This window comes from Saccopteryx bilineata, chromosome 1 (genome assembly GCF_036850765.1).
Source record: "Saccopteryx bilineata isolate mSacBil1 chromosome 1, mSacBil1_pri_phased_curated, whole genome shotgun sequence".
Classification (NCBI taxonomy): domain Eukaryota; kingdom Metazoa; phylum Chordata; class Mammalia; order Chiroptera; family Emballonuridae; genus Saccopteryx; species Saccopteryx bilineata.
In genome coordinates, this window is record NC_089490.1 from 364,530,341 (window position 1) to 364,548,536 (window position 18,196).

The 18,196-nt window shown below is 42.9% G+C and overlaps 1 long non-coding RNA gene across 6 annotated transcripts; it reads right to left on the reverse strand.

The window, feature by feature from the left end:
* Nucleotides 1-1,619: 1,619 nt before the first annotated feature.
* Nucleotides 1,620-17,601, reverse strand: LOC136320698 (uncharacterized). 6 transcript variants are annotated; one of them, XR_010728359.1, is made up of 8 exons: nt 17,463-17,544; nt 17,303-17,365; nt 15,994-16,124; nt 15,690-15,785; nt 15,456-15,556; nt 14,759-14,842; nt 1,884-1,926; nt 1,620-1,783 (listed from the first exon to the last, which is right to left on the reverse strand). It is a non-coding gene; the product is annotated as an uncharacterized lncRNA (long non-coding RNA). The 6 variants fall into 6 exon arrangements; XR_010728358.1 differs by lacking the exon at nt 15,690-15,785; XR_010728360.1 differs by lacking the exons at nt 15,690-15,785; nt 17,303-17,365 and having other exon boundaries at nt 17,463-17,553.
* Nucleotides 17,602-18,196: the final 595 nt, after the last annotated feature.

Genomic DNA, 18,196 nt, shown 5'->3' on the forward strand with positions numbered 1-18,196 from the left:
TCAGTTATAAAATAAATAAATCATGGGTATGTCATGTACAGCATAGTAACTAGCGTTAATAATAGTGTTGCATATTTGAAAGTGGTTGAGAGTGTGGATCTTAAAAGTTCTCATCACAAAAAAAGCATTGTAACTGTTTGGTGAAGGATGTTAACTAGATGTGTTGTGATGATTGTTTTACAGTATGTAAAAATATTGAGTCATTATATTGTACACCTGAAACTAATATAATGTTATGTGTCAGTTATATCTCAATTAAGAATAATAAAATCGCCTGACCTGTGGTGGCGCAGTGGATAAAGTGTCGACCTGGAAATGTTGAGGTCGCTGGTTCAAAACCCTGGGCTTGCTTGGTCAAGGCACATATGGGAGTTGATGCTTTCATCTCCTCCCCCCTTCTCTCTCTCTGTCTCTCCTCTCTTCTCTCTCTCTCCCTCTCCTCTCTAAAATGAATTAAAAAAAAGAATAATAAAATCATTTTCTGTGTAAAAATTTTTTTATTACCTCTATTCTTTTTATCTCTTTCTATGGCACCTAGATCTCTTCTTCTCAGACTCTGCCACAGGCAAGCAAGTGCTCACATGTCTGCCTGAAGGCCCTGTCTTCCTTCAGATTCCAAACTGCTTGGTTCTCCTGAAACCTCCCCTCTCTGGTGACTTATTAGTTACCTACTGCTACATAATAAATTACCCCCCAGACAAAGCAGCTTAAAGCAATACATAATTGTTATCTCACAGTTTCCTTGCCTCAGGAATATGGAAGTGGCTTAATGGGTGGTTCTGGTTCAGGGTCCCTTACGAGGCTGCAGTCAAGCTGTCAGCCAGCCTCTAGACATCTCAGGACTTGAATGGGGCTGAAGAATTTTATCAAAGCCCATGCCTATTGTCAGCAGGCCCCAGTTCATGTTTGGTTGTTGGCCAGAGATGTCAGTTCCTTGCTAGATGAGCCTTTCCATAGGGCTGCTCACAACATGGCAGCTAGCTTTCTCCAGAGAAAGTGATGAGATGATAAGAGAGACAGAGAGAGAGAGAGAGAGATGAAAAAGCAGGAAGTGAAGGAGGAGGAAAACCAAGACAGAAAAGCATATTCTTTTATAACCTCATCTTGGACGTGATTATATATATATCTCATCACTTTTGCTATATTCTATGTCTTACACAGACTGACCCTGGTACAATATGGGGCAGGGGCAATTACACACGGGTGTAAACACCAGGAAGCGGGGATCACTGGGGGCCATTGTGGAAGCTGGCTACCAGATGGGTTCAAGAAATATTAGGGCTTTGTAGTTTATACAGGATTTTTTGGTTGTTAGTGTGGGAACAATGAGCAGTGCTCTGTCCAGCGTCCTGTCAGAAGCCTTGAGTTTACCTGTATTTAAACTGACATCTTACGCTTTTCACCTCTTTGTCTTATTGCACTTTATGCTCTTCCTGGCACTGTTTTTCAGTTCACTGATTCTGCCTTCAGTGTTTCCCTCAGGTCTTCAATTATCTACCCCCTTTAATTAGGGTTTTATTTCCAAGAAAACATGACAGTTTTTTAAAAAAAATCTATTTGAATGTATTATATAAAATTATTTATGCATGCTCTTGAAACAAACAGTTCCCAAATCACAATGACTTATCACAATCAAGGTTTTATTTCTCATTTTCCAACAATCTGAGCAGTCTGGTGCATGTTGGGTAACTCTCCTCAGAGTTTCTCTTCCAAGTGGTGAAACAAAGATCCAGGCTCCTATCACCTTATGATGCCACCATCTTCATGTCTGGCTGCCAGGTCACTATGAAAGGAGAAGAGAAAGCATGAAAAACCACACATGAAGTTTTTCTCGGCCAGCCCTAGAAGTTGGCAAAACCCACTAGTGACCAGAACCCACTTACATGACTCCAACTGGACTTCCATAGAGGCTGGAGATGTAGTTTTCTGGTGAGGACAGAAAGGGCATTGGTGAGCGTGTTTCACTCAGCCTCTGCCGTGTATTATTTTATGGATATGAAACCCTCTCAAATTTCCCTGAATGTAGTAATCCAAATCACGCATTCTTTTCTATTGCCATCATGAACTATGTTTTTCTGGAGGGGTTTCCCGTCATTGCTCAGTGTAATGACTCTGTTTCAAGCTGTTGTATCAATCTAATCTAAATTGTTTTATACCTTCCAGAATATTCTTAGGATTTGTAGGTGATTGCTAGCCCTTTTTCTGGCTGTCCAGGGCTACTGTGGTTTTGTTCTTAGTTTTTACATTTCCTCTGTTATTGCAATAATATTTTGGCAATAGGATGAACAAGAGGGAGTAACTTTTACAACACCCTAATGGTCTATATAAGTAATCGCACGTGTTTGAGGTGCTTCAGGATCTTGTAATGATGCTTCCTTGCAATGAATCCAAGACTTCCTCAATCATGGGAGGTCGTGATAGATCTTAGATATTGGCTTAGATATTGATTTATTTTCTTAAATTTCAGCTCAGATCTCTAGCTCAGTGGTCATAAAACACATACTAAAAAGTGTGAACAATAAAGCTTTATCAGAATGGTCATAGAGCTTAGTTTAAACCTGGTATCTAGGTAAGAATTTCTCTGTTAAGCTGGGAGTAGAGAGGGAGTTAGGGGCTAGGCTGGGACCAGGTAAGGCTTGACTAGAGATCTTTGCCCAGTAGAGATTAGTTTAATCAAACCAATTAAAGCATCTCTCTTATAATTTGCATACAGAACAAAAAAAATCTGTTAGTTTGGTGGTAAGAACAGAAAGTGGAAGGAAAAAAAATTGGTATGCAGTAGAGGCAACAGTAAGCAGTGCCATGAGTCAGCAGGTCATGAGTGAGTAGAACCATGAGTCAGCAGAAGCCAGGAGTCACCCGGCATGCTAGTCAACAGATTGTATGAATAATTGACATATGACAAAAGACATACAAACTGGGTATGTCTGTATGTGGCAGTGGCGGCTTGGAAAGAGCAATAAATTTGTGGTGCTGAAAAGAGGTCACTAGATAGTGAATACTTTAGGCTTTGAGGTAGTATAAAAATTATTACATGGGTGTTTCTATAACCACTAAAATGTAACTATTTAATAATATAAAAACCATGCTTAGCTTGTGGTCTATAAATAAGTGGTTAACTGGGTTTGCCCCATGAGCTGTGGTCCAGGGATGGTCTTGCAACCCAAGGTTACCCAATTAGTCTCAAGAGAAAGACTTAATTCCATAGTTGGGGAGAGATTATTTTCACCTTTCCCATTAAACTGAATACAGGTGGGATTCCCTTTCTTCTGGCAACTATCTTATAACTAGGAGGCAACCGTCTTATGACAAAGAGTAGGGAAAGCTGAGAAACAAAAAGAACCTGAATCCTCAATGGTATGGCTGAACTGCTGGATCAACCAGGCCTGAGCCCACTTTATCCAGAACCTCTTGTTATGTGAGTTAATACATGCTCTTATTGTCCTATTCTTTTTGAGCTGAATTTTCTGTTACCTATCACCAAGCCCATCCTGCACCCATATAAGCAGTCTTCCATTAGTGAATGAATCTTTACTTCATGAAAACAGAAACAGACTCACATAGACAAGAACCTAGTAAGAGTGGGCTACTATTAACTTGCCTGTTAGCCTTAGCCACTTATCCTCCCTTCATTCTCCAGTGTTCTTACAAACTGGTTCTTGACTTGGACTCTGACCCACTCCTCATTTCTAATCTGTGGAACCCAGGTCTGTCAGGACAACTCTGGTCCCCCTTGACTGTGAATCCAACTAGCCCCTAACTTATGACCAGTAAAATTTTTTGTCTATTGTGGGACCCCACACTAGGCAGACCCATAAGTAAGAGCCTCACTGCCAGGTTCTCATGCCAACCCTGTGTGGTCGGTCACTCCCCTCTCTCGGGACCTCTATGTACCATAATGGGTCTGGACTATAGGGCTCATGGTCTCTCCTAGCTCTGACATTTCATGATTCTTGGTCTCTGAAATACATCAAACTCTACCTATCTTGGTTAGCCCAATACCCATTTTACATTTGGAACACAGCATTCAGCATGGGTCTCCTGCTCTGTATGACAAATGTGAAGGGAGGAAGATAGAAGACCAAGTTCCCAAGGCCCCTGTCCCTCATCTCTAGAGACAGCCAGGGAAGGAGTAGAAGCACCAGGAAGTGGTTTTAAGGGATGTGGGACAAGGAGAGGAAGGACTGGGGTGATGGATGGACACTTGGTCTGAGATGGGAAGGAAAGAGTGCAGATTCTGAGGGGCTAGAACTGGTCACCCAAGAGATTTCTATTGTCTTTCCCTTCCTTGGAAATGCTGTTGGCTATTTCTTTCTGCAGCCCCTTTCCACAAGCTACATCGACTCTCCCGGCCCCTCATACTACACCTTGCTCTAATTTCCAAGCTTTCTCCAGCCCCAGCTGGGTTGGAAACCAAGGAAGGAAGAAGGCATATTTTTTTCCCTGTTTTGGAAAGGGGTATAAAGAAAGGGTCGGTGGAAGAGAGAAAATAAGTGGAGGCTTTTGAAATGAAAGCTGGGCCAAGCTCATCAGAGATTAATGGAGGAAAAGCCCAGCTTGTCAGATAGGGTCCAGATGGCGGGCAGACTTGTAGAGGCCGCTGACAGATCCTGATGGTCCACAGCCTGCCTCCCACTTCTCATCCTCATCTTGGAGAAAAAGATGCAGGCCCACACCCCCTTGGGAAGCTTGGGGCTGCCCCAGGGCTGTCACCAGACCAGGTGGGGTGTGCTAGCCCCTTACTAGCCACCTAGTGGCTCTTCATTACTACTGCCTGTAAACACTGGTGTGCACATGCCCACAGACATGCTCACACATAGAAAGGGGAAGAGAACAGACATTCAACCCAGGCCCTTTCTTCCAGGGGAAGCCTGACCCAGAGGAGAAAGGCCTCAAAGCACACTCTGATCTTGTTCACTAGCTAGAAATCGGAATGAAGAGTGTTGTGACCACCACCACAGCTCCAAACCCTCCCTCAACTTCCCTGCATGCCCAGTCAAGGTTCTTTCTTTTTCCTTCTCTTTCTAGCCAACCTTCTCAAAAAGGTTGTCTCCTCTTGCTGCCCTCTACTTCCTCACTCCTCAACTCCTTGCTGTGGAAACCATTCTGTCCCGATCACTGTTGCTAAATTTAATGGACACATCTTAGTCCTTAGCTGTCCGGACTTCTCAGTATTAGAAGATATATTCATAGCTGCTGCCTCTTGAGCCTCTCTCTCCTTCCCTCCTGAACACTGCATTCTCTCTGTCTCTTCCTACTGCTCCTCCTCTGCCTCCTTCACTGGTTTTCTTCTTTTGCCTCTCTATTGCCTTTCTTTCCTTAAAGGTAGAGGGTCCTCTCTGCACTGCCCTCAGTTCCCTTCTCTCAATAGACTCTCCCAGACATGTTTTGATCTTCTAAAGTCTTTACACACCAACTCTAGGCTGATGAGGCGCAAAGCAACATCACCAGCCCCAGTTTCTTGCTGAATCCCTGATTTACCCACCTATCTGCCTCCTAATAGCCCTTTCTAGGCACCTAAACTCAACGTGGCCCAGACCACCATCCTTGTCTTCCCCAAACTTCTCCTCCGGGGTGTCCCAACTCAAGATAGGATACCATCATCCATGTCATTGACATAGTCAGAAACCCGAAACTCATCACAACTTCCATTTCCTCTCGGCACATAGTTGGTTCTACCTCCTAAATAGCGCTGGGACTCTGCCTCTTTCTTCAGGGACCTTAGGCTTCTAGGCCTTTTTCTCTCTCTTCTGAAAAGTTGAAAGCAGTTCCCATCTAATCATCCCACCTCCATTCTTGTCCTCCAATCCATCTCTCAAAAATATCACCTGATAAACATTCCATTATTATCTTAGACACCACTTACTCCACCCCCATTCATGGGGTACAGCCAATATTGCTTACCCTGGCATTCAAGGCCTTTCATATTTGACCCTGGTCTTCTGTTCTGATTGATATCCTACCTCCCCTGCAGGTTGCCTTTTATGCCACTCCCATGCACCCTACAATTCAGCTACAAAGATGTATTGCCTCCCCTATTCTTTTGCTCACACTGCCTGAAATTGTTTTCCAGCTTATCATCTGGAAAACCCAGATATCATCTCCTCCAGCAAGTCTTCCCTTATTCCCCCAAGAAAAATGACTCTCTCTTCTCTGGGCTCTCATGGTACCTTTCACATGACCCTAATGTAGCATTTACATTGGCTTTACTTCACCCCTTAGATTTCTGCTTCCTTGGATAAACTGTGAGTTCCTTGAAAGTAGAAAGAGTGTCTGAGTCATCTTCATATAGTCATTTCTGAGACCAGGGCATAATAAGTGATCAAAATATTTGCTGTTTGGTTAAATGATTCTATATCAAGTGTTGTGGCTGTCTTCTTGAAACCAAGTCAACACTAGATTTCTCTGTGCTGAATCTAGGATCTTGAGGACCAATCTGGCTACCCCTAGATGGAGTGTATTTACAAACTGGGTGTTTAAAGTGTGGTGAGCATCTTTGTACATAGAGCTATTTATGTATTCTGGATTCTTACCCAGGGACAAATATGAAAGAGGAGCAATGAGACTACTTGGTTCCTACCTGGAAAAGAATAGTTTCCAAGAGGAAGTTAAGCCTCCTCTTAGCTCCTCTGGGAATCTACCCTGGAACTTAACATAAATTAAGGCTTACAGGTGTCACATTTAATTCAGAAGTTACAAAATGTGAATGCTGAGGAGATTTGGGGACAGGATGGAATGATTTCACTCTACAGTGGCTGAGAATCTAAGTAAAGCTCAGGGAAGGGGAGCAGCTCATCTGAGATTGTCCAAGCATATAAACTACTGAGCCAAGCCTGAGAATCAAGGTTTTCTGACTGACACATCCTTGCTCTTGCTTCTGTATCCATGCCTGCTTTGTACTTACAGATTCCCCAGGGGAAGGCTAGAGATGGTCTCTGGGAAAAAAAGAGGCTCTAGGAGAACAGAGCTTTAGATATAGGAAGCAATTGTCTCCCACTTGTAGGCAGACCTTTAGAACTTTTTCCATTCCTTTGTCTTACAAGGACATTAGTTTAGGAGCTTCTTCAGGAATATAGGAATGAGAGTGAGGGATTAAAGATGTAATGGAATCACCCTATTCTACTCATCATCATTCTTAAGTAACAGATAGTAATAACAACCACTATAAAATATACACTTAATTGTCTAAGCCTCTCAAGTACCATGTAACAATGGTAGTCTTATCTTCATTCTACACATATAAAAACAGGCTACACCAACTTGTTCAAAGTCAGTCAGCAAAGACTAAAATACAGATCTGTCATACTACAAAGCCTACAGAATTAACTCCAAAGACAGAAATTTCCCAACTCTCAGCCAGTCTCAGGCCAGGTCTCTGGTGAACAGCTCTGGAAGGCAGGAGTCCTGAGTGCTGACCCTGGAGAATTGTTAGAGTTCAACTCTTACAATGAGTTGTTATGAAGAATAAAAAATATATATATGTAAACATACACAAATATGGACACCTAATTTATGACAAAGATGACATTGCAATGAGAAAATGGTTATATTTTCAATCAATGGTGCTAGGCCAATAGGATATCCAGAGAGAGAGAGAGAGAGAGAGAAGAAAGAAAAGGATGTTGACCCCTACCTCACACCATATACAGAAATAAATCCCATTTGGATTACAAATCTGAATGTGAAAGGAAAAACACAAAAGCTTTTCGAGTAAAATATAAAACATTTTTCTGGCTTTTGGGATAGAACATAAAAAGCACTAACCAAAAAGGAAAGATTTAAAAATAAATTAGACCATATTAAGATTAAGAATGTCTTTTATCAAAAGATGCCATTAAGAAAGTAAAAAAGCAACATATCAAGAGAATGAGAAGACAAGTCCGAGACTGGGGGAAAATATTCACATAAGACACATTTGATTAAAAAAGAAAAAAAAATTCCCCCAAATATACAAAGGACTCTTAAATCTCACAAAAGAAAACAAACAATTCAACTTTAAAATAGGCAAAGGATCTGAATAGACACCTCACCAAAGAAGATATATGCATAGCAAATAAGCATATGAAAAAAGCCTTGACATCATATGCCATTAGGGAACGGCCAGGTAAAATAATAAGATACCACTACACACCTATTAGAATGCCCCAAATACAAAAGACAAACAATGCCAAATGCTGTTCGGGATGTGGAGCAACAAGAACTCATCCATTGCTGGTTAGAATGCAAGATGAAATGGCCACTTTGGTAGACAGTTTGGCAGTTTCTAACAAAACTAAACACATTCTTACCATACAATCCAGCAATTGCATTTCTTGGTATCTACCCAAAAGAGTTGAAAGTGTATGTCCACACCAAAAAATTATACATGAATCTTTTAGGAATTTTATTCATTTGCCAAAACTTGGAAGCAACCAAAATGTTCATCAGTAGGTGAATAGATAAATAATTGTGATACATATAGACAATGGAATGTTATTCAGTGCTAAAAAGAAATGAGCTATCAAGGCATGAAAAGACATGAAAGAAACTAAAAATGCATGTGACTAAGTGAAAGAGGCCAACCTGAAAAGGCCCTATACATACTGTATGATATCTGAAAAAAGAATAAACTATGAAGACATAAAAATATTAGTTGTTGTCAGGATAATGGGAAAGAGATGAATAAACAGAACACAGGAATTTTAGGACACTAAAATATTTCTATATGAAACTAAACTGATGGCTACATGTCATTTTACATTTGTCCAAACCCATAGAATGTAAAACACCAAGAGTGAGCCCTAGTATAAACTATGGGCTTTAGATGATAATTATGTGTCAATGTAAATTCATCAGTTGTGACAAATGCACACTTTGGTTCAGGATGCTGACAGCAGGGAGGCTGTGAATGTGTAGGAGTAGGTGTATGTAAGACTTCTCTGTATTTTTCACTCAATTTTGCACTGAACCCAATACTTCTTTTAAAAAAAATAAAGTTGTTTTGTTTTAAAGGCAACATAGAATGGGAGACGATATTGTAATACATGCATCTGATAAAGCATTCAGACCTAAAGCAATAAGGTGGGGGGGAGGCAATGCAATAAAACAGAGGTCAAAAGACCCAAACAGGCACTTATCGAAAAACAACACCCAATTAGCTAATAAATGTATGAAAAGGTGCTCTCAACCTCACTATTCTCCAGGGGAATGCAAACGAAGCCCACCACATGTATACCATTACATGGCTAAAATGAAAAAAACAGAAAATACCAAGAGTTGGTAAGGATGTGGACGCCAGGACTCTGTGAACAGTTGCTCATGGAATATAAATTGTTAGAACCACTTTGGAAAATAGATTTTCACCATGTCTCAAAGATAAAAATATGCACACCCTAAAACCCAGCAATCCCACTCCTCAGCATAGACTCAACAAAAATGCTTACATATATTCACCCAAATATACTGCTCACAAAAATTAGGAGATATTTCAAAAATGAATATGAAGCGATAAAATATCCCCTAATTTTTGTGAGTGGTATATATACCAGAATGTCCATAACATATAAAAATTGAAACTACCTAAAGGTCTACCAGCAGTATAACAGGTAAATAAGGTATGAGATAGGCACACAATGGAATACAACAATGAGATAAACAAATTGCAACAGGAATAAAACTTATAAACATAACATTCAGTGAAAGAAGTCAGAAAAAGAGTACATCGTATGGTACCATTTAGATAAAGTTCAAAATTAGGCAAAACTTTTTGTGATGATAGAACATTTCTGCATCCTGATTGTGGTGATGATTACATGAATCTATGTATGTGATAAAACTTCATGGAAATATACAGCAAGAAAAAGTACATGTCTGGCGTGCAGAAGTCCCAGGTTCGATTCCTGGCCAGGGCACACAGGAGAAGCGCCTATCTGCTTCTCCACCACTCCCCCTCTCCTTCCTCTCTGTCTCTCTCTTCCCCTCCCGCAGCCAAGGCTCCATTGGAGCAAAGATGGCCCGGGCGCTGGGGATGGCTCCTTGGCCTCTGCCCCAGGCGCTGGAGTGGCTCTGGTCACAACAGAGCGACACCCTGGAGGGGTAGAGCATCGCCCCCTGGTGGGCAGAGCATCGCCCCCTGGTGGGCGTGCCAGGTAGATCCAGGTCAGGCGCATGCGGGAGTCTGTCCGACTGTCTCTCCCCGTTTCCAGCTTCAGAAAAATACAAAAAAAAAAAAGAAAAAAGAAAAAGTACATGTAACAACTGATGAAAGCTGTATAAAACCTGTAAGCTAAGTTATTATGATTGTCCTGATGTCAATTTCCTGCTTTTGATAATGTACTATGGTAATATATCTCTGGGAAAAGCTGGGTAAAGGGTATGCAGAAATGGCGGTATTTTTGCAACTTCTTATGAGTCTCAAAATATTTTTTATTTTTTTATTTTATTCAATGAGAGGAGGGGAGGCAGAGAGACAGACTACTGCATGTGTCTTGATCCACCACCACCACCCCCTGTGCCCCAGCAAGCCCACTAGGAGGCGATGTCCTGCCCATCTGGGGCGTTGCTCCATTGCTTAGCAACTGAGCTTATCTTAGTGTCTGAGGCAGAAGCCATGGAGCCATCCTCAGTGTCTGGGACCAATTTGCTCCAACTGAGCCACGGCTGCGGGAGGAGAAGAGAGAAAGAAAGAGAGAAGCGAGAGGGGGAGGGGTGGAGAAGCAGATGGGTGCCTCTCCTGTGTGCCCTAACTGGGAATTGAACCTGGGACATCCACACGCCGGGCCGACACTATCACTGAGCCAACCAGCCTGGGCCTTTTTATTTATTTATTTATTTATTTTTATTTTATTTTATTTGAGTCTCAAATTATTTAAAAATAAAATGTTTTTTTAAAAAAACAGACAAAATTCATCTATGGTGCTAGACGTCAGGAAAATAATTAACCTTGGGAGATTCAGATGTGACTGAGAGGGGATACTAGGGGGCTTCCAGGATGCTGTGGTGGTTTGTTTCGCAATCTCGGGGTTGACCACACACAGGTGTTCATTTTATGGAAATTTACCTAGCTATAAACTTATGTGCATTTTCTCTATGTACATCATTCCTTTAGAAGAAAAGAGCAAGCAATGATATGCTGCTAAGAACCTGGCCGAGTGCCCAGCAAACTGTAAGCGCCCAGGAAGAGCGCTTCTCCACGTCTGGGGCTGTCTCCTCCCTTCCTCGCCTGTCAGTTCTCTATTGTGTTGTTCCTACCACCCAGGTGAACACATTTCATAAAGCAGATGTCTTAGCCCATATGACTACAGGGTGGACGTTCCAGGCAGATATTTGGTGAATATTAAGACCACTTGGCAGAAAATATAGACTCCAGTGTGAAGTTTGATGTGTCTCCTTGCCATCACTGAACACAATAAAAAAGTCTTACTGTCATTACTGGCACATAACTTTACTAATAGCCAATAATTTCATTCGTTTATTGGTTAAAACAAAAAATCCTGAAAAAAAACCCTAAAAATGTTAAATAATCCTTGACAATATAACAATCAAACAATATCCTGTTGCTATGAAGAGCTGTATACAAATTACAAAGAGTCTGTCTGATTTTGCAACACCTGAGGGTGCAGGGGTCCAGCTATTTGAGCCTTTTTAATAAGCCCTGCTACCCTCATGAGTGGTGCTGTCTCCTACATTTCCTAAAGGGTCTTGAATTGTTTTTAATTTGAAGAGAAAACATTTTGTTCAAGTCAAAAGTGATAGGACATATGCTACAGAAAAGCAGATAGTCGAGTTGTAATATTTCATAGTAACCATTCCAGCAAATTCAGTCTCAATTTTTTGCCAGTTTGGCATTCAATGATTTTACATAAAGCAGCACTGATAATGCTTTTGAAGGGTCACATAAGAACTGCTTTTTCACCTTTGGTGTGTCTGCCACATAGAATTTTCCACCCATTTTTAATGTGAGTGTGTAAGCCATGCAAACAAAGCTAGTATCTGTACTTCACCTCTGAAATCTTAGTCTTGATAGGCAGTTAGTGTATCAATTATAGGATGAAAAATGGAATTATAATCCTTTCCCCTAAAAAGTCTGCAGATCAGAGAACCATCAGATAGATGCTCTGGAGCATATAACATAAATATGTTTTAAGTATTATCCTTTCAAATTAGAAAGTTTTAGTGAATGGGAAAGATGGTTGAAAACAGTTGGTTTTAGCATAGCATTTAGGACAATGCCACTGGCCACTGTATACTTTGGTAACTGGACTACAATTTATGCATTTACAATTCAGACATGCAGGAAAATACACTTTTTTGTTCTCTAGATATTTTTTATCCTGTTTTAAAGTCTAAATGAAACAAAGGTTGGGGGGAAAATTATACTCCAACTGTTCTAGTTAAAATAGCCTCTGAGTAAAGCCACTCTGTGGTCCTACTCAGTCCTAAGAGAAGCTCTCTGCTCACCCCTTTCCTCTGCTTGCTGAGTGCGAAGGAGCACCAGGAGGAAAACGGACCTCTGGTCTGAGCCATATGGCTTCTGCTCATCTAGGGGAAAGGGGAGCTCAACCCACCTGATCTCTGGACACGAGCCTCTGTCCTCCCTCCTCCATGGTTGGGGAATCTGTTTCTATCTCGCAGTCAGCGTTGGCAGCACAATCACTTGGTGTTAGTTTGCTGGGGGATGGCCTTGTTAGTGGACTCCTGCTCCAGCACCTGACGCTCTGAGACTCAGCCAGAGCATTCACCTGAGCCCCCAGCTGTGGGCTACCTACCTGCAGCCTATTGTTATGGGAGTCCTTGTACCTCCACGTGATAAGGGGGTGGCAGGGGGCGGGGTGTCCCTGGTCCCCCACGCAGTGGCAATCTTTGGGAAGGCCTACTGATTGATTGTTAATTCTCAGCTGCCTTCTCCATTTGCCATAGTCATGTACATGCTTCTGGACTCTTCCATAGCACAAAAAAACTACTTCAGGATACCAGTCTAGACACATATCACAGCATGAGGGCAGGGCTGAGAGAAAATGCAGCACAGCATGAATGCTTGCAGCATTTTGCTGAACCTGTTGGGGGCTGCGTTCCTATTGGGGCATCTCTTGTCTTCCCTCTCCAGTATCCCTGAGCTAAGGCAGCCGCAGAACCCTGACCTTGTTCCATCCTTTGCTTGCACCTGGAGAGCTCTCTGCTTCCTCATCCTGTCTGACAGGGCTTCTCTTCACATCACTTCCTCACCTGGCCCGCTCTGCCCACAATCTGAAGGCTGATGGGAGAAATGCTGTGAGGCACACACCCAAACCATTTAGAATAGAAAAATATATCAGGAGGTATTAAAATATACATGTCACCCCTGGCATAAGATTCTGACAAAGATTTCTATATACTTTCAGCTAACAAACAGACAAGTCTCAAAGGTCCAGCAACTACTCATAGAAGTTTATCCATGCCAATGATCACACAAACTTCCAGATTTTTCTGATAAAGGGCAGGCAGTGACCAGTTTACATAGGGCCTCTCAATATATTGACCAAATATATGCAAATTATTTTTGTATACAAAATTATCCAGGCACTGTATAGTCTAATCCTAAAATTTTAAGATAATAAATGCAGTGAAATATCCTTTGACAAAATAAAGTCTGAATTTCAAAGCTGAATTTGAATATAGTAATTTCTTTTGCCTTTTTAAAAAATCCACTGATATGTTTATTTTTACGAGCACAATGTATTTTGCTCTTATAAATGCTTAACCAGTCGAAGACAAAGAGAACGGTTATTAAGTGTTATTGGGAAACTGGCAGAAAATTATATTAATAGAAGATGCACTTTAATATGCCTTAGCTCTTACCTCCTCTGTTGTCATAAGTGTGGTGCATCATGACACTGTAGTTGTGTGTTTGAATCCAGATCCTTTATCGTATATTTGAATCTTACTAAGTATGCATTCTTTTCTTTGCTAGTGTGTTTATGCTCATTTAAAAATGCTGTAGCATATTGCCACCTCTGACCCACATGGTATCTCAGAGACACTGGTCTAACAGCAGCATTCTTCTAGCTCTTCCTGGACCTCTGACTCACACAAGAAGCCTCTGCCTGCACCTCATGAGGGACAAGTCCAGGCAGGACAAGACACTGAGGCTGTCCTCACGCAGGAAGTTAAGAGCTGCATCCATAAGATCACTGACCATCACCCGGGTCTGCACACTAGCTGATCTTGGACTGAATTCTTAGCCACTTGAGTAGAAGGCTGGGGCTTTCTTGTTCTGCAAGTTTCCTTCCTTCTAAACACACAATAGCAATAACTAGCATTTATTTAGAATTTATGATGTACCAAATACTTTACATTCATTATCTCATTTAATTCTTATAATGTCTTTGAGGTATATGCTACTGATCTCTCTATTTTATAGCTGAGGAAAGTAAAGCTCAGAGAAGTTAAGTAGTCCATTGGAAATCACACAGCCAGCAAACAATAAAGCGGTAATTTGTACCCGTTTAACTCTAGGGCTCTTAGCTATTAAAATTGGGGCATACAAAAGTTAAAGAGCTTGTTCACAGTTATAAAGCTAATAAGTGGCTGGGGTGGGATTAAAATCCGGATCTCATTCAACTCCAAACCTTTGTTCTTCACCCTACTGGACAGAGAAGAAACATAAAGCAGAAGGTAGGTCGATGAGAGCAGCATAAATTTAGACGGCCATAGCAAGAATTAGCCTTTAAATAGAAATTGGTGAGAAGTGTGTGAGAGCCAAGCAGAGATTCATTTCAGCTGACTGGCTCCTGAGACTTACCAACCAGAGAACAAGATCTTTGGACATGGTGGACTTGACCAATGAGAGCTGCATATTGTGAGGGGGGGAATAGCCAATAAGAAACTGCAAAAAAAAGGGATTAGTTAGTAAAACTGGCCAACCAAGGCCTCCTCACGGTGAGGCTTACATCTCTGAGTTGGGAACTTGCTCCTTGGAGAGGTAATCTGACTTCCTAATGGCGAAAGGCCACTGTGGGCTCCGGCTGGCGCCAGGGTTCCAGGAAACAGGTCTGAGGCTGTTCCCGCACCAGTAGTCACTGCCAGCGCGCCTTCGCTCATAGATTAGCCATGAGGTCAACCATTTTAGTGACTCACCTCATGAAAATGAGATGGCAGTGTCAGGCCTTACTGTTTCTCTGTAAGCATTTAAATTGATTTTTTCAGCTGGATAAATTCCCCTTTGTTTTTATACAGAGGCTTAGGCTGTGGCTGGATATCAGCTCCAAAGATATACCAGGTAAAGGAGTCCCCTACACCACCCATGCAAGACCCATCCTCTGTGACTAATGAAACTGGCATTGAAACTGTGGCCAAGAGCCACTGTCTGAGACAGCCCCACTAGTGACAGCCTGGGGAAGCCAGCACCAAGGGCTGAGGAACATCAGTAACTAGAGACAGGGAAAGACCCATCCTGAAACACCCCCCACTGAGTGATGACCACTCCCATTGCCACATACGTCAAGAGATCACAGGTCTCTGCCAGCTCCCATAAACCACGTGATGCCTTTCTTTTCATCAGAAACTTCAGGAGCTCCAGGAATTTAAATGTGGAGAATGTCTAGGGAAGGAAAGGAGGTCCTGGTTGCTGCAGCATGAGGAGTTTGGCTTTCTATCCTACTCTGTCCCCAGGGTCCCCGCCTGCACACCCATCATGCTGCTTCCAATTCACAGACCTCCAGGCACAGGCATACCATCTGGGTTTGGGTCCCTCTGAAAGCAGAGCCTGATGGAGGTGGTCTGCTCGGAAAGTGAACCCAAGAAGCAGAAGGGTGGACTCGAAAGAGCAACTTGAAGAAATAGGAAAAGCCAAAACGAGGGCGTGTTTTCTTGACGCATCGGTAGACATGGGGGGATCAAGTCTGCCGGGACCTCTGAGGGGTGCGCAGAAGGCCTCCCTGAAATATCCACATGGAGCCTCTCCTCCATCTCCCTCCCTCGCTAATTGAACAGTGTTCCTGGGGCAGCTAACTCCCTGTGCTTCTAGGAAGCACTTACTGGCTGTGAGCAAGCTCCTGGTTTGGGGGCGAAACCCCGAATCAGAATTTGTAAAGATTCTGGTTTCCAGCTTAAAGTAGGACATTGAGAAGGAGTCTGAGCCCATGTAGAACCGTCCACTGTGGCTGTGGCTGAAATGAGAAGAGGTTCCAGGAGCTTATGTTGTAGACACCACAGGCTACACACACTGACCGGAACCTTCCTGAACCACTTTATGAAGTCTCACAGAGAGCAACAGGGAAATAAATGCAAAAGGAACAAGAAACGTGAATGAGTTGACCTCACACCAACGGAAGTAGGTAGTACTCCACATTTCTCCCCAGAAAGCACTGGAGAAAAATGTACTGACTTCTGAATCCTACAAACCTGGGATCAAATCCTGGCTCTGTCCCATAGAAAGTTAGTAGCCGTAGGCATGCCACCTGACTGCTCTAAGTCTCGGTTTCCTCAAGTGCATAACAGGGATAAAAATACGTACCTTATAAAATAGTTTTGCGCAAAGCCCTCAGGACACGGTAAGCCCTTTCTCAACAAAGGGCAGCTCTTACCAAAGGGCTGGCACACTCTCCACAGCTCCAGTCACCTCTGAGCTCCAGGCTGCCTCCGAGGGAAGGCGGCTATTTCACCTTGTCTAGACGAGAGCCGCCTGGCCCCCTGACACTTCGAAGGCCAACCCAGATAGCCTTATGGCCTCTGGTGTCCTCGCCCTCAGAACCTTAAAAGAATAACTTTTTTTTTTTTCTGCTAGAGATTTGGTTCACACCATTTTGGAGGCACGAAGGAAGCAGGTTTGAGTGAGATATGTGAAGTTCAGGTGTTAAAGAAAAATTGGACTATGTGGGAAAGATCAGTCTTTTGAGAGCTTTCCTGGCCTTTCCCTCAACCACTGAACACAGAAATACAGGATTTCTTTTATGAGTTTTACTGCTACATTGTCTGCATTTCCGTACCTTTGGGCGAACATTGCAATAAGCAAGCTCAGAGTCCAGAGGTAAGTGTCCCTATATGTCACGTCCCATCATCTGTGTTCCTCAGTTAGGCTAAAAGCGGTGCTATGTCTATAAAAGACATTTTAAAAAAATTATTGCCCTTATTTCAATTATTCCCATATTTTCATCCCTGAGACTCCTCAAATTTTCAGCTTTAAATGACCTAAAATTTGACTTCTTTAATCTGGGTTAAAAGAATCATGTGCTTTAATTGAAAAACTTTCTTCCCCTGATCTGCTTGGCCTGGGGGGGTCTGGGGTTGGACATGAGCCCCATTTCAGATCCTACTTACCAGACAATAGGTCTGCAGAAGAACTTACCTAGGAAGAGCCAAGGAAAGAGCCCGGGCTGGGGGTGAAGAGACCAGAGTTCTGGTGCCATTTCTGCTGTGAACGGGCTGTGTGACCTTGGGCAGATGCCTCCCTCTCTGGGCCCCCATTTTCTGTTCTTTATGGTGAGGAGCTTGGGCAGGCTCCTTACCTTAAAGAGTCAGTAGATGTGATCCTTGGGGGCTTAGGCAGAGGGCCCCGGATAGCTGGGATTTTCTGAGCCCCGCCATGGCGTCCCTGGCCTGGCTAGGGGCTCCCGCAGGGCGGGATCACATTGCCTCAGATTCCAGGACTCACTGCGGCACAGACCCGGGATCGGGTGACAGAGCCATCCAGCCTGGACTAGCTCAACCTCTCGGCTACAGCCGCAACCATGGGGGCTGGAAAACCAGAGCTAATGCAAGCCAGCTGGAGGCTAGGACAAGATTGATGAAGGACAGGGAGAGGATTTGGCCAGGGGGTTGGTGGGGCTAGAGCATAATTAGTCCTGCCTGCTTCCCAGAGGCCCCCAAGCTGAGTAAACCTCATTAATTGGGAGCCCCCAAATGGGAATTCCTGTTCATGACCCAGAAAAGGAAGGGCTTGTTAGGAGTTAATTAGTAGTGAAAGTGCCAATCAGGAAAAGTGTTTAAACTATTAACCGGCTGAGCACCTGTTTACCTACAAATAACTGATATGTCAATTATCTGGCATCAAAGCTGTTCCTCTAAGATAGTGATTACTAACCTCAGGGGTCCTAAAGATCACCTAGGAACCTTGTTAAGCATCAGTCTCCAAAGCAGTGATCCTGATTGGTCAACCAAGGGTGAGAACTATTGCCCCAGTGCTATTCTATTCACTAGCCCAGGATCTCTTGGTCCAACTTCAGTGGCTACATATATCAAC